Source organism: Carassius carassius, chromosome 5 (genome assembly GCF_963082965.1).
Source record: "Carassius carassius chromosome 5, fCarCar2.1, whole genome shotgun sequence".
Taxonomy (NCBI): Eukaryota; Metazoa; Chordata; class Actinopteri; order Cypriniformes; family Cyprinidae; genus Carassius; species Carassius carassius.
Window position 1 is genome coordinate 11,653,707 of NC_081759.1, and position 13,769 is coordinate 11,667,475.

The 13,769-nt window shown below is 41.0% G+C and overlaps 1 long non-coding RNA gene across 1 annotated transcript in view; it reads right to left on the reverse strand.

Annotated features, from left to right (window-relative positions):
- Nucleotides 1-216: 216 nt before the first annotated feature.
- LOC132140280 (uncharacterized) overlaps nt 217-13,769 on the reverse strand; it is a 62,495-nt gene continuing 48,942 nt past the window's right edge. Inside the window, exon 3 of the long non-coding RNA XR_009433755.1 lies at nt 217-720. This is a non-coding gene — a long non-coding RNA (uncharacterized LOC132140280). The remainder of the gene's footprint in view (nt 721-13,769) is intronic.

The following is a 13,769-nucleotide window of genomic DNA, read 5'->3' on the forward strand; positions in this document are numbered from 1 at the left end:
TGATAAAATGAGCCAAAAAAGACATTTCACTCAGACTGAAAAAAACAAAATTATTAGATCTTCATGAGAAATATTCAAAATTAGATCACTACAGTAATTGCAAAGTATAGACATGACCACTGGACAGCAAAATGCTTTCTGGGTCAGAAGGGTCAGGAAAAAAAACAGGTGGAGAAGAACAGAAACTGCAATAGAATTAAGAATTAAAGTGAAGAATTAGGTGTGACACTGTCAGGGAGCATTTAGTCTACAGTGCCACCATTTTCCAGAACTGCAACTTTCCTGGAGTCTCAGAATTACAATGTGTCAGGTTCTGAGAGACGTAAAAGATCCCATAAAATGACTTAATTAGAATAGCATGACGTATTGTGGAATATTATTTATTAAGACCTTATATATAGGCTTTATGAACAGATAGGTTTTGAGTGGTTCTTGAAGGACTAGCATCACCTCCTCTTGTACGATGGTTTGAGGAATATATCTTCCAGATAGTACCACCACTCCCTATATGCAGAGTACGCAGTCTTCGTAGGGCACCAACTCCCAGAGGGGGCACCATCCCAGTTGCTCAAAAAAACAAACAAAAAAAACATGCTCCATTCTCCCATCCGCGCTCGCGACCGCTCGCACCTCATGTTTGCGGCTCAATGTTCGTAATTGATGGATGGACATCTATGCCCGGGTAAAGGACATCAACAATCAGGCACAGAGAAAAGAAAACTAAAGAAAGTAAAAAAAAAAAAAAAAAACAGGCATAAAGTTGGCTTGACATTGGACATTCAGAGTCTCAAATTTAGGGACCGTCTCTAAAGTTACATGTGATATTGTTATACACTTTTCTAACGTCAGTAGCATTTGAAGAAAATGACTTACAGTCATACAAACTACTGTAATGGTTCATCTAGGTGACAGCTATAATGCAAAATTAAATTGAATGTTTGATGTTTATTAAAACAAACTGTAAGACATATGTAAATTATGCTACTTTTTCACATGGGCTCAAACACAAATTTGAAGCTCAATAGCATTTGAGGAGAAAGACTTGCAGTCATAAAACAATTGTAATGTGTTAATTTAGGTGTCAGCCACAATGCACACCTTATAAATGTTTTATATATATTAAAATAAAGTGTTACTAAAGTTATATATATTGTTCTGTCTATGTGATTTCAAAGTCTAGATGGGTTGGATTAACCCTTTAACTGCCGTATCCCTTAAAACTTGATTGCCAGAGGGTTACTGTAAATGCTTATGCCCGCTGGGCACAGTTTTCCCGATGCCACCAGGGTGGCGTTTGCACTGATGGCTTGAGCCCGCCATCGCTGCTTGCAGCTATATTTATTATTATTATTTTTTTTTTTAACTTTCCGGGGGGGTTTGGGGGCCTTAACATGCTCAAAAACTCTTGAAAATTGGCACACACATTGGAATCTGCGGCCATCAGTACCCGGGCGTGGTACAGGGGCTCTACAGCGCCCCCTGGAACACAGTCAGAAATCTTGAACCATAGCTCACACACACTTGCATGTATTTATATGAAACTCAGTACACTTACAGATCTCATTGAGCTGAACAACTTTCACACTCTATGTCATAGGCTCCGCCCAACAGGAAGTCAGCTATTCAGGGCTGTTTAAAAAAAGCATGCTTTGGAATTTGATATACTTGTCATAGGTTTTTTACTTGATTGCCACCAAACTCGGTCAACATGATCTCAAGACATTGGGGATAAAAAATTGCCAGGGGATTTTTGATATCTCGAATGGTTTGCCCGTGACGTGGCGTTGAATTTAGGGCAAAAAATGAGAAACAGGAAATGTCTAATAACATCCACATACATTGCCTGAGTTTGATCAAACTTCATCGGTTTGTTCGTTGTATGATACCAATCATATATATGTGACTATTAAGAGTCAACGTTATAGCGCCACCAACTGGCAGCAGGAATTGAGTCATTTTCAAAATGCTTTGAATTCAGCATCTTATTTTTACTCGATTTGCTTCAAACTTCATCAGAATAATGACAAAACATGGCCGATGTAAATCTGTTGTGGGGATATTGATATCTTATATATTGTTGCCATGGCAACGTGTCAAACTTGAATATTCTGTTATGGTGGTTTTGAGGCAGATAACAACCTCAGATTTACATGAAACTCAAAACACATATCAGTATTATTGATAGCTAGAAAATGGAAAAAGCATTTTAAAAAGCATGGAAGAGGCACTCCATAGTGCCACCTTTTGTCAAAAGTGGGGGGGTTAGTTTAAGCTACAAACACCAAACTCGGTACGTATAATGTTCTTATCAAGACGGACAACTATCTGATTCACAGTCATCAGCTACGACCAACAGGAAGTCGGCTATTTTGATTTGAATATGGATTTTTTTTTTTTTAAATTTAGCTGTTATTTAATGCATACTCCTCAGAGGAAAAGTTCACTATACTCACCAAACTTTGTCTACATGTTGCAAAAACATTGAGGAACTTAAATTGCTAACGGATTTTTTGAAATGACAGTAAAAAGGGAATCATTAATTGTCTTGTATTTTTAAATTGCAGCTTCCAAACACTTAAAAGCATTTTTTCATACAGAGATCAAATCATTCTGAGGAAATATGCACAGTTTCATGACTTTACAACACTGTATGATTAAAATAAAATAAAAAAAACTGTCAGACATCTCAACTCACGCTGTCCCTCTGTTTGAGGAATGTATGTGTGCTGACTGAGTGTGTGTGAGTGGGGGATGGGCATGAGCTGAGTGGCAGACAGACAGAGAGAGAGAAAGAGAGAGAGAGACTTAAACATCTCTTTAATCACGAGAAAAAAAACAGTATTTTAAATTGTTATTTTTTTGTTGTTGTTGTTTCTAATTGTGCTGTTTTCATTACAGCTTAAGAAATCTCTTAGGCCTTATCCTTTTCTGACAGTTTCAGGAATTAAAAATTCTAAAAATACTTATTTGTGCTGCAAATAATAATTTCAAACTCATTTAATACTGACCTCTGACACTGTCACGTGGATGAAGGAGGATGAACGCAAAAGCAGACAGTAGTCACAGCAACACAGTTTATTAAACAAAAAACAGGAAAAACAAAACCTATGAGGGGGCAAAACAAGGGTTAGACAGACGAAAGATGACGAAACTAGACTAACACTTTACAAACTAGACTATGACTGAAACAGGATCAAACAACTACTTTGACAAGACTCTCAACAGACTAACTTACGGACAGCTCTCACATTGATTAACATTGACAACAGTTGGCAACATTTGACAATGAACCGACAAAGGACAGAGAAACACACGGGGTTTATAAAGGGAGGCTAATATTAAACACAACAGGTGGAACAGGTAAATCAATGATGACAAAACTAGGGTAACAAGGGGGGCGGGGCAAGGAAACGAGACAACATAAGCACATGACCCAAAGACAAGGCCATGTGCTTGTACACAAAACACGGGCCTGTCATAATCCTGCCTCAAGACTAGAGAAAAATCAGGACATGAAGGCAGAATCATGACAGAACCCCTCCCCTAAGGAGTGGCTTCCAGACGCTCCTCAAGGGAACATCAAACACGGGACACGACTGACTGGGACAGAGACACAAACCAACAAGACAAGACAAATAACACTAATGGCAAACATGAAAAAACAATCACAGGGTTAGGGTGCAAAATCAAAAACAATAAACAAGGCAGAGGAGGTGGGGGAAACACAAAGTCCTTAGGGGGCAGTCCAGGGTGGATGGGGGGACTGGGGGTCTTGGGTCTCCGAGACGCGGACGGAGGACTGGGGATCCGGGGGCACTTGGCTGGAGACACATGAGGAGATGACTTGGGGGAAACAGTCTGGGGTGATGTGGTGACAGGGGTGACTGGGGAAGCGCTCAGGGGTACAGAGGGTGAAGAAACCGGAAGCCAGACCAGGGGGAACAGCAGGGGACACAACAGGACACATGACTGGGGGTGTAGCAGGCGGCCGAGGAGCCGAGAGAGGAATGGAGCTCACCGAATCTGACTCTGATCCCACGCTCCACATCTTTGCCTTGGAAACAGCGTTGTCTGTAGCCGTCTCTGGAATAGCGCTCACGGCAGCTGACTGGGGTTCGGCGCTCACGGCAGCTGAATCGGCCGCTGCTCTCTCTGCAGCACTCACGACAGCGGGCTCGGGAACAGCGCTTGCAGTAGCGGGCTCGGGAACAGCGCTCGCAGTAGCGGGCTCGGGAACAGCGCTCGCAGTAGCGGGGTCGGGAACAGCGCTTGCCGTGGCGGGCTCTGGGACAGGCAGAGATGAAGGGCGAGAGGCTCCCTTTCTCCTCCTCTTTCTCTTAGATCGCGGTGCGGTAGTCATAGCCGGACTTGTGACCAGCCGGAGAGGCTCAGCGGGATCTGTGACCTGAGTTGGGAGGGCAGTCACAGGCAGCGCTGACTCAGTCGAGGAGGACTCTGACGAAGAATCCCACGAAATCCGTCTCCCTCGTTTGCCACGGAGACTTTCGGGGACGACTGAAGCCTCAGGGGTGGAAGTGGAGCCCGCCTGATTCCCCTGGGTAACCACAGCCAGGACATGACCTTCTGGGATCACTGACAGCCTGGGTGATGGTGACAATAAGGTGGACCCCCGCGACAAACAATCCACCATGTCGCCAAACGAGCAGCAGACCAGCCTCTCCCGTTCTGCCAGGGGTGGAGGAGCGTTGAGGCCCGCTATGAGGTAGCGGTTGAAGAGACTATCTGGTAGAAACCGCCTCCTCTCGTTCGCGACCCGAGCGTACTCTCCCAGGGACCGCTCTCCCTGGGGAGGAATTGGCAGCTTGCCATTCCTTGCATCGTCGATAGCCCTCTGCCACCATCGTGCAAGGTCGTCTGAGTTGTGCTCATAGGAGGACATACTGTCTGCTGGGTTCCTTGTTGGTCGGTTCATTCTGTCACGTGGATGAAGGAGGATGAACCCAAAAGCAGACAGTAGTCACAGCAACACAGTTTATTAAACAAAAAACAGGAAAAACAAAACCCATGAGGGGGCAAAACAAGGGTTAGACAGACGAAAGATGACGAAACTAGACTAACACTTTACAAACTAGACTATGACTGAAACAGGATCAAACAACTACTTTGACAAGACTCTCAACAGACTAACTTACGGACAGCTCTCACATTGATTAACATTGACAACAGTTGGCAACATTTAACAATGAACCAACAAAGGACAGAGAAACGCACAGGGTTTATAAAGGGAGGCTAATAATAAACACAACAGGTGGAACAGGTAAATCAATGATGACCAAACTAGGGTAACAAGGGGGGCGGGGCAAGGAAACGAGACAACATAAGCACATGGCCCAAAGACAAGGCCATGTGCTTGTACACAAAACACAGGCCTGTCATGATCCTGCCTCAAGACTAGAGAAAAATCAGGACATGAAGGCAGAATCATGACAGACACCCTGTGACATGACATTTATCTGAATTTACATAATCTCATTGATGTAACAGTAAAACTGTTCAGCTCACAGATGAAGACTAATCTGTAATGCAAGCAAAACTATTTCACAAATGCTTATAGGTCAATAAAATCAAAACAAAATACTTTTAAATTATTTAAGGATTTGGTAACACTTTAAAATAATGTCTCATTGTTACATATGACAGAGACAGGATGTAAGCGCAAGGCGTATTTATTGACAAACAGCACAAGAGTCAGATATATAAGAAAGATCACAGGAAACACAGGCGGGCGGACACAAGGCTGATGGACTGGTGACGCAGGGACTTCGGTGGACAACAGGTGGTGGTGCTCGGTCCAGTGATGATCCCTTGAATCCCAGTGAGTAAGTGATCCTCGTGACGGTGCTTGGTAATCCAGTGCTGAGTGACGATCCAGGAACGAACGACGAAAACAGGAAGACTAGGCAGGAACTAAGGACACAGGAACAGGTACGGGAGCACACCGGGGAGAAACAACAATCTGACAACATGAAACACAAGTTACTGAACTTATATAGGGAACAAACAATTGAAACCAGCTGGCGCTGCTGATCATCGCTGATCAGTGACCACGCCCACAGACACACACACAACAGCACGCTAGACGAGAGAGAGAGAGTGAATTCATGAACCGTGACACTCATTTGTTAACATTAGTAAATGCATTGGTAACACTTCATAATAGCTGCACTCATTAGCTAAGCATTAGTAAATAGTCAGTTCATGCTTTATATAGCCTTCTAAATAGTCCTCACTTTAGATGAGCTCACAAAAATAGATAGCTGGCAATTACTAAATCATGACTTTATCATGAATTACAGCTGGAATATATGTCAATAAAGCAGTTATTAACAGAAGTGGGTAGAGTACCCAAAAACTGTACTCAAGTAAAAGTAAAAGTACTTCTAGAAATATTTACTCAAGTAAAAGTAAAAGTACTAGTCTTGAATAGGTACTTGAGTAAGAGTAAAAGAGTATCGGATAAAAAATCTACTCAAGTAGTTAGTTACTAGTTACTTTGGGTCATATATACTGAGCCTATTTTTATTTAGATATATAGATAAAATGTATGTAATGTATGTGTGCGTGTATAAATGTATATATTTCATCAGCCTTTACTCCAATTTATGTAATTTATTATAAAACCCTGTCTGTTTACTTAAGTAACAGATATAGGTGTCATGCCATAACATATTTTTAATACGACTGACTTTATATTAAATGTAAATTTAACATTGAAAGTTAATGTGATATAAATATTGCTACTAATCTTTCATTGTTCAGAAAGAGAGCAAATAACATTTACATTATTAAAGATAATTTTCACTGACAGTCTAGATTTCAATCACTCTCAGAAACTCCCATTAAAATCACTGAAACTGTTAACACTGTGAAATCAATATCTTAATTAAAGATTCGTACTCACATCTGCACTTTGTTGTTTCTGACGAGAGAATTCACCAGAAAGAGGTATTCAGTCAGGAGCGAGTGAAGGAAGCACCGGCATTTTAGCGATGACTCATCTGAACGCCTCTGATTGGCCAATGCTTTAATAAGCTCAAAAGAATCATGTATGATTTGTTATAATGGGCAGCGCTGTATAAACGCATCTATCTCTGGCTCAGCGCCAGCAAGCAATCACAGATCTGAATTTAGCAGCTGATAATATGACTCGCTGAACGTACTTGCACCAGTGTGATTGTATTAAAATTAATAAAATCTTAATCAGCTATTTTTTGTCTTTTGGAAGCTGCATTCAACTTGACTCCCCTCTGTTATAAGCCACACACGTACAACAAACTAATGTCACAGTGGTATCGTGTACTGTAATCGAATGTAGCCCAAGTTATTACCTGTTAAACAGTAGACAGCACACGCAGTGTTCATCTAATAAGGATCTCCATCGCTAGCAAATAATAACCTTTGCAGATTTCAATTCAGTGCAGTTCCAGCCACGTTTTCAACGCTCTTTCTGTTCTGAAACGTTACAACTCCGAGTGAACCACTTCAGACGCTCAGCGCGTGCGGCAGGGAACTGAACGACTCATTCAAACTGATTCATGAACCAATTCACTCGTTTGCCAATTGGTTTGATCAAGCCTTTGAACAGAATTGACTCAAAAGAATGAATCATTCACGAATGGGCATCGCTCATTGCCCAGAGAAAAGTAGACGGCGCGTTTGGAATAAACTGAAGGATTATAACATTTATTGCATTAAGATAAAGTAACGAGAGGAGCGCCCACAGTAACGAAGTAAAAGTACAGATTTTTCCCCAAAAATTTACTCAAGTAAGAGTATAAAGTACCCATCTTTAAATATACTCCGAAAAGTATTCGTTACCCCAAAAAATTACTCAAGTAAATGTAACGAAGTAAATGTAACTCGTTACTACCCACCTCTGGTAATTAACAAACTGACCGACTATTATCATGTGTCTAAATAATAAGTTTTATATATTTACACTAAAATATTTCATTAATCATTTAATTTCACTTTCTTAATGATCTCATAAACCACTGACAACTCCTTAATAACTGGTTTGTAAATAATGCAATAATTTATAAATGATAAATTGATCCTTAAAGTATGAAAATACAATGATTGAACTTTATAGATATGCTCAATAACAAAATATTTATAGCTGTATTTATGAACTGCTTAATAATGCCTATTAAAGGAGTGCTATTAGGCTTTTTCACTTTTTCAACTTTAGTTATTCTGTAATGTTGCTGTTTCAGCATAAAAAAGTTCTGCAAAGTTACAAAGCTGAAAGTCCAATTCAAAAGGAGATATTTTATTTAACAAAAATTACTTTTTAAAAACTACAACAAACAAAATGTTTGGACTACAACAAGCATTTTCTGGGATTTGTGATAACACAAATATTGACGAATGGGATGTGAAAAAAGACTGGAAGAGAAAAAAAACTCCTTATATTCAGGTGTGCAGAATTATGAGACACTTTTTCCTTTACTGATAAAATGAGCCAAAAAAAAAGACATTTCACTCAGACTGAAAAAAACTAAATTATTAGATCCTCATGAGAAATATTAAAAATTAGATCACTACATTAATTGCAAAGTAAAGACATGACCACTGGACATGAAAATGGTTACTGGGTCAGAAGGGTAAGAAAAAAACAGGTGGAGAAGAACAAAAACACGTAAACTGCAAAAGAATTAAGAATTAAAGTGAAGAATTAGGTGTGAAACAATCAGGGAGCACTTAGTCTACAGTGCCACCATTTTCCAGAACTGCAACTTTCCTGGAGTCTACGAATTACAATGTGTCAGGTTCTGAGAGATGTAAAAAGATCCCAAAAAATGACTTAATTAGAATAACACTAATTCAATATTGTGGAATACTATATTAAGACTTTATATATAGGCTTTATGAACAGATAGGTTTTGAGAGATTATTGAAGGACTAGCATCACCTCCTCTTGTACGATGGTTTGAGGAATATATCTTCCAGATAGTCCCGCCGCTCCCTATATGCAGAGTACGCAGTCTTCATAGGGCACCAACTCCCAGAGGGGGCACCATCCCAGTTGCTCAAAAAAAAAAAAAAAAACATGCGCCATTCTCCCATCTGCGCTCGTGACCGCTCGCACCTCATGTTTGCGGATGAATGTTCGTAATTGATGGATGGACATCTATGCCCGGGTAAAGGACATCAGCAATCCGGCACAGAGAAAATAAAAATAAAAAAAGTAAAATCAAAACAAAAACAGGTATAAAGTTGGCATGACATTGGACATTCGAGAGTCTCAAATTTAGGGACCGTCTCTAAAGTTACATGTGATATTGTTATACACTTTTCTAACGTCAGTAGCATTTGAAGAGAATGACTTCCAGTCATAAAAACAACTGTAATTGTTCATCTAGGTGACAGCTATAATGCACAATTAAATTGAATGTTTGATATTTATTAAAACAAACTGTAAGTCATATGTAAATTATGCTACTTTTTCACATGGGCTCAAAAGCAAATTTAAAGCTCAATAGCATTTGAGGAGAAAGACTTACAGTCATAAAACAATTGTAATGTGTTCATTTAGGTGTCAGCTACGATGCACACCTTATACATTTTTTATAAGACTCTGGACCTAAATAGATTGACATGCCCATATTCGGTTATAGTAATAGCGCCACCTATTGGCAACAGGAAGTGACATATTTTACACTGCGACAAACTACTCCTTGAAATTTTATGACATCAATGTATTTTTTGTGGTCAGGTTAGGGTTAGTCTTCCTCAGACTTCACATGATTGATAAGATTCCTGGCCTGAACACATACAAAGGCCTGTTACGTGCTTGATATTTTTGAGGGGGATGTTTCGTAACATTTAAGTGAGACACATCTGGCACTGAGGCAAACCATGAAATAAAATCCGACAACAGAAAATGATGTTCAAGACAAAGTCTATTTATTTAAGAGGTACAAATTAGCGGTCCTGCAAGAAGTATTTAAGTAACTATGGGGGAAAATAAGCTCAGCTCCAGGTTGTTAAGACTTCACCAGACAGCCAGCTGCTCAACCTCTTGTCTGTAGGCAGACTCATCACCGTCCTGGATGAGGCCGATGACTGTAGTGTCGTCTGCAAACTTCAGGAGCTTGACAGAGGGGTCTTTAGACGTCCAGTTGTTGGTGTACAGGTAGAGGAGCAGAGGGGAGAGAACACATCCCTGAGGGGCACCAGTGTTGGTGGAGCAGCTGTTTGACATGCATTTCCCCAGTCTCACTAACTGTTGCCTATCTGTCAGAAAGCTGGTGATCCACTGACAGATAGGAACAGAGAGCTGGGTCAGTTTGGTCTGGAGGGCTGTTGGGATGATGGTGTTGAAAGCCGAACTAAAGTCCACAAACAGGATCCTCACATAAGTCCCTGTTTTGTCCAGATGTTGCAGGATGAAGTGCAATCCCATGTTCATTGCATCATCCACGGACCTGTTTGCTCAGTAAGCAAACTGCAGGGGTCCAGTAAGGGTCCAGTGATGTCCTTCAGATAAGCCAGAACCAGTTTTTCAAACGACTTCATGACGATAGACATTAGACGTTAGAGCCACAGGTCTGTAGTCGTTAAGTCCTGTTATCTTGGGTTTCTTTGGAATGGGGATCATGGTGGAGCGTTTGAAGCAGGAAGGCACTTCACACAACTCCAGGGATCTGTTGAAGATCTGTGAAAAGATGGGGGCCAGCTTATCAGATTTTCAGACAGGCTGGTGTAACGCCATCTGGGCCTGGTGCTTTTCTTCTTTTGTTCTTCTTGAAGACCTGGCGCACATCATCTTCACAGATTTGAAGAGCAGGAGGTGTGGAGAGGGGGATTGCAAGAGGTGTTAACGGATGTGTAGGGAGATGGTCAGAATGGGTCTTGGGGGTTTCAAATCTACAATAAAACTCATTCAGGTCGTTAGCAAGTCGTTGATTAGCCTCAGTGCAAGGGGATGGTGTCTTGTAGTTTGTGATGGCTCTCAGTCCTCTCCAAACTGAAGTTGAGTCGTTGGAAGTAAACTGGTCTTCCAACTTTTTAGCGTAGGTCTTTTTAGCCACTCTAATCTCTTTGTTCAGTGTGTTCCTGGCCTGATTGTACAAGACTCTGTCCCCATTTCTGTAGGCATCCTCTTTGGCCTGACGAAGATGTCTGGGTTTTACTGTAAACCATAGCTTATCATTGTTGAAGTGAAAACTTACATGAAAAGAAACACACAAGATGTTCAATTCCACTGGCATCCTCCTGGATCAATACGGCTCCCGCACCAACCAAACTTGCATCAATCTCCAGTGTAAATTACTTTTCACAATCCGGAGCCATAAGGACAGGTGCATTGCACAGCAATGCCTTCACGTTGTCAAAAGCATGTTGGCAGGCCTCATTCCATTTAAACGGACACAAAGGACTGAGAAGGGATGTTACCGGATTAACAACAGTAGAGAAATTCTTACAGAAGTTTCGATAATAACCTGCTATTCCCAAAAATCTACACAATTCTTTGCGGGTAGCAGGAATGGGAAAGTCTGCAACAGCACTCACTTTCGCTTCCACGGGCCTTACTTGTCCTTGTCCAACTTCTCTCCCCAGGTATGTGATCTTAGCTTGCCCAAACTCACATTTAGCAAGATTCAGGGTAAGTGAAGCCTGCGCAAGACGTGCAAACACATCTTGCAGACTTGAAACATGTTCTTTCCAGTCAGAAGAATAAATTACGAGATCGTCTAAATATGCATTACAGTTTGGAACACCGGAAAGTACAATATTAATCAGTCTCTGGAAAGTAGTAGGAGCATTTCGCTAATTTTGAAAGCCATTACGCAATATTGTGCACAGTTATATGGTGTCACGAATGCAGAAATCTCAGCAGCACGAGCGGTAAAAGGCACTTGCCAATAACCTTTTAGCAAGTCTAATTTACTGACAAATTTTTCAGGACCAAGGGTATCTATGCAGTCTTCCATGCGAGGCAATGGAAAACAATCAGCTATAGTCACAGCGTTTACCTTGTGATAATCTGTGCAAAATCTAGCAGATCCGTCACTTTTGGTAACCAACAAGCACGGTGAACTCCATGGACGGCAACTCTGCTTCGCCAATCCATTTTCTAACAAATACTTGACTTCATTCTTCATGACAGAATGTTTCACTGCATTTACTCTATAAGAGTGTTGCTTAATAGGAGCGGCGTTACCTACATCAATATCATGCTGCAACACGGTTGTACGAGTAGGAACATAATGAAATAATGAAGGAAAAGTGCGAACTAACTGTTCAATGTCACATCTCTGAGACTCAGATAGATGAGATAAAGAGGATGATAGATCAGCCAAAACCTCAGAGTTCTTAAGCCTGGCACATTGCTGAGTTGCATGCCGAACCACCACCCCATCATCTTCATCATCAGGAGTATCAACACAAACCTCATAAGTAAGGCTAACAACAGGCGAGTTAGAATTTAACTAGTTATACCCACAGCCTTTTGTGATAACTCTCTAGTGCAATACGCACTTAACATTTAACATATTAACATGATATACACACAACTTTTTTCTGCGATCAGGTGTTCGAATTACGTAGTCTGTATCACTCAATTTCTTCATCACTTCATACGGACCTGAAAATCGTGCAGACAAAGTAGAACCAACAACTGGCAAAAAAACTAGCACTTGGTCTCCCTCTTTGAAGTGGCGTGACACAGATTTATGATCAAAATGATCTTTCATAGTGACCTACGCTTTCCATAATGATTCTTTTGCCATTTCACAAGCATGATGCAGTCGTTCACGAAATTTGTTTACATACTCCAGCACAGTCGTTTTAGCATTCGTCTCAGTCTCATAACATATCTTCTTTAAGCATCTTTAATGAACCCCTCACAGTATGTCCAAACACTAGGTCAGCAGGACTAAACCCCAGACTATCCTGTGTTGCTTCCCTAACAGCAAACAAAACTAATGGTGTGCCCTCATTCCAATCCTTGCTAGTCTCCATACAGTATTTACAAAGCATAGATTTCAGCGTCTGGTGAAATCGTTCTAACGCCCCTTGACTTTCTGGATGGTACGCACATTGCGACTCTATGGGAAATTTCAATCAGATGGGACTTTTCTATGGGAAAAGTCAATCAGTTTGCACAATTTTCGGTAACCCAAACATTGAAAAGAATTTCACGAGTGCATGTGTAATTACAGGAGCAGTTATTCCGCCTCCGGAAAACGTGTCGCCGCACACATTATCATTAGCAAGTACTGGTTACCAACTCTGGTCTTGGGCAAAGGACCAACACAATCGACAATAACGTGCTCGAAAGGTTCCCCCATCACAGGTATAGGAACAAGTGGTGCAGGTGGAATTACTTGGTTAGGCTTACCTGAAAATTGGCAAATACTACAAGTCCTGCAATAGTTCATGACATCAGACTTTAATCTGGGCCAAATGAAGTGCTTCAAAATGTGATTATACGTCTTCTTAATGCCCAGGTGTCCAGACAAAGCATGATCATGTGCCAAGGAGAGTATAACTTGTCTGTAACACACCAGAACAACAAGTTTATTAACAGTAGACCACTCAAAATCAACCGAAACATTCGTACACCATCTACGCATACCTACCTCACCTTCATCAGCCATCAAAATACCATGCTCAAAAGTAGATGCCATAAAGTTAGTAGACAAATCATCTGCATCAGCAAGTTTACGAGCTTGTGCCCATGTCAGTGCGCAAACAGGAAAGACTTCAGGGAATCTTTCAGACATCAAAATGATCAGACA